The sequence below is a fragment of the Petromyzon marinus genome, unplaced genomic scaffold (genome assembly GCF_048934315.1).
Source record: "Petromyzon marinus isolate PM22_M1 ecotype Great Lakes invasive population unplaced genomic scaffold, UKy_Petmar_22M1.pri1.0 PM_G_Scaffold_8, whole genome shotgun sequence".
Taxonomy (NCBI): domain Eukaryota; kingdom Metazoa; phylum Chordata; class Hyperoartia; order Petromyzontiformes; family Petromyzontidae; genus Petromyzon; species Petromyzon marinus.
The window spans coordinates 3,977,501-3,980,000 of NW_027423035.1; positions in this window are offsets into that span (position 1 = coordinate 3,977,501).

The following is a 2,500-nucleotide window of genomic DNA, read 5'->3' on the forward strand; positions in this document are numbered from 1 at the left end:
GAAACGCTAGAAATTGGCGGCGATGTCTCTCTTGTGGCTCACGGGGCTGTTAGGGTGGCACAGAAATCCCTCGGAATGGGAAAACGGGTCATTTTCGTGTCGCCACATTGCATGCGAACCGCATGAAACTTCCAGAGGCATTTGCAGCAGAAATGCATGTGCAGTCAAAAAATTGAATATTTTTCACGGATAGACCCCGTGAAACGCTAGAAATTGGCGGGGATGTGTCTCTTGTGGCTCACGGGGCTGTTAGGGTGGCACAGAAATCCCTCGGAATGGGAAAAAACGGGTCATTTTCGTGTCGCCACATTGCATGCGAACCGCATGAAACTTCCAGCGGCATTTGCAGCAGGAATGCATGTGCACTCAAAAAATGTGATATTTTTCACGGAGAGACCCCGTGAAACGCTAGAAGTGGGCGGGGATGTCTCTCTTGTGGCTCACGGGGCTGTTAGGGTGGCACAGAAATCCCTCGGAATGGGAAAACGGGTCATTTTCGTGTCGCCACATTGCATACGAACCGCATGAAACTTCCAGAGGCATTTGCAGCAGGAATGCATGTGCACTCAAAAAAGTGAATATTTCTCACGGATAGACCCCGTGATACGCTAGAAATTGGCGGGGATGTCTCTCTTGTGGCTCACGGGGCTGTTAGGGTGGCACAGAAATCCCTCGGAATGGGAAAACGGGTCATTTTCGTGTCGCCACATTGCATGCGAACCGCATGCAACTTCCAGAGGCATTTGCAGCAGAAATGCATGTGCAGTCAAAAAAAAATTGATATTTTTCACGGATAGACCCCGTGAAACGCTAGAAATTGGCGGGGATGTGTCTCTTGTGGCTCACGGGGCTGTTCGGGTCGCACAGAAATCCCTGGGAATGGGAAAACGGGTCATTTTCGTGTTGCCACATTGCGTACGAACCGCATGAAACTTCCAGAGGCATTTGCAGCAGGAATGCATTTGCACTCAAAAACTTCTATATGTTTCACGGATAGACCCCGTGAAACGCTAGAAATTGGCGGGGATGTGTCTCTTGTGGCTCACGGGGCTGTTAGGGTGGCACAGAACTCCCTCGGAATGGGAAAAGGGGTCATTTTCGTGTTGCCACATTGCATAGGAACGCCATGAAACTTCCAGAGGCATTTGCAGCAGAAAGGCACGTGCACTCAAAAATTTTAATATTTTTCACGCATAGACCCCGTCAAACGCTAGAAGTTGGCGGGGATGTCTCTCTTGTGGCTCACGGGGCTGTTAGGGTCGCACAGAAATGCCTCGGAATGGGAAAACGGGTCATTTTTGTGTGGCCACATTGCATAGGAACGGCATGAAACTTCCAGAGGCATTTGCAGCAGGAATGCATGTGCACTCAAAAACGTCTATATTTTTCACGGATAGACCCCGTGAAACGCTATAAATTGGCGGGGATGTCTCTCTTGTGGCTCACGGGCGCTGTTAGTTAGGGTCGCACAGAAATCCCTCGGAATGGGAAAAGGGGTCATTTTCGTGTTGCCACATTGCGTACGAACGGCATGAAACTTCCAGAGGCATCTGCAGCAGAAATGCATGTGCACTCAAAAACGTCTATATTTTTCACGGATAGACCCCGTGAAACGCTAGAAATTGGCGGGGATGTGTCTCTTGTGGCTCACGGGGCTGTTAGGGTCGCACAGAAATCCCTCGGAATGGGAAAACGGGTCATTTTCGTGTTGCCACAATTGGCATACGAACGGCATGAAACTTCCAGAGGCATTTGCAGCAGAAATGCATGTGCACTCAAAAACGTGAATATTTTTTCACGGATAGACCCCGTCAAACGCTCGAATTTGGCGGGGATGTTTCTCTTGTGGGTCACGGGGCTGTTCGGCTCGCACAGAACTCCCTTGGTCCACCTGATTCGTGCATACAGGCAGCAACTAAAACTCTGTAAACCTGCTGTGAGGACATCTAAACAGTGGACCAGTGAGGCTGTGGAAGATTTGCGGGCGTGCTTAGACTGTACTGACTGGGATATGTTCACGACTGCTACCAATAGTCTGGATGAACTCACAGAGGCTGTGTACATCAGCTTCTGTGAGGACTGCTGTATCCCAACACGTACCAGGGTGAACTTTAACAACAACAAGCCCTGGTTCTCAGCAAAGCTCAAAAGGTTGAGGTTGGAGAAGGAGGAAGCGTTTAGGAGTGGGGATAGAGACAGATTCAAGGAGTCGAAGAACAGGTTTAGCAAAGCGGTGAGAGAGGCTAAACGACTGTACTCAGAGACACTAAAACACCAGTTCTCTACTAACGACGCTGCTTCTGTCTGCCAAAGGGCTCAGGCACATCACCAACTACAAACCCAGAGCGCCCCACACCACTAACGACTCCCGCCTAGCCAACGACCTGAACGAGTTCTACCGTAGATTTGAAAGACAATTGGACTGTCCTGAACCACCCCTTCCCACCCAAGAGGCCCCATCCCCCACCCATACTACAGAAACGACTCTCTCCTTTCAGGA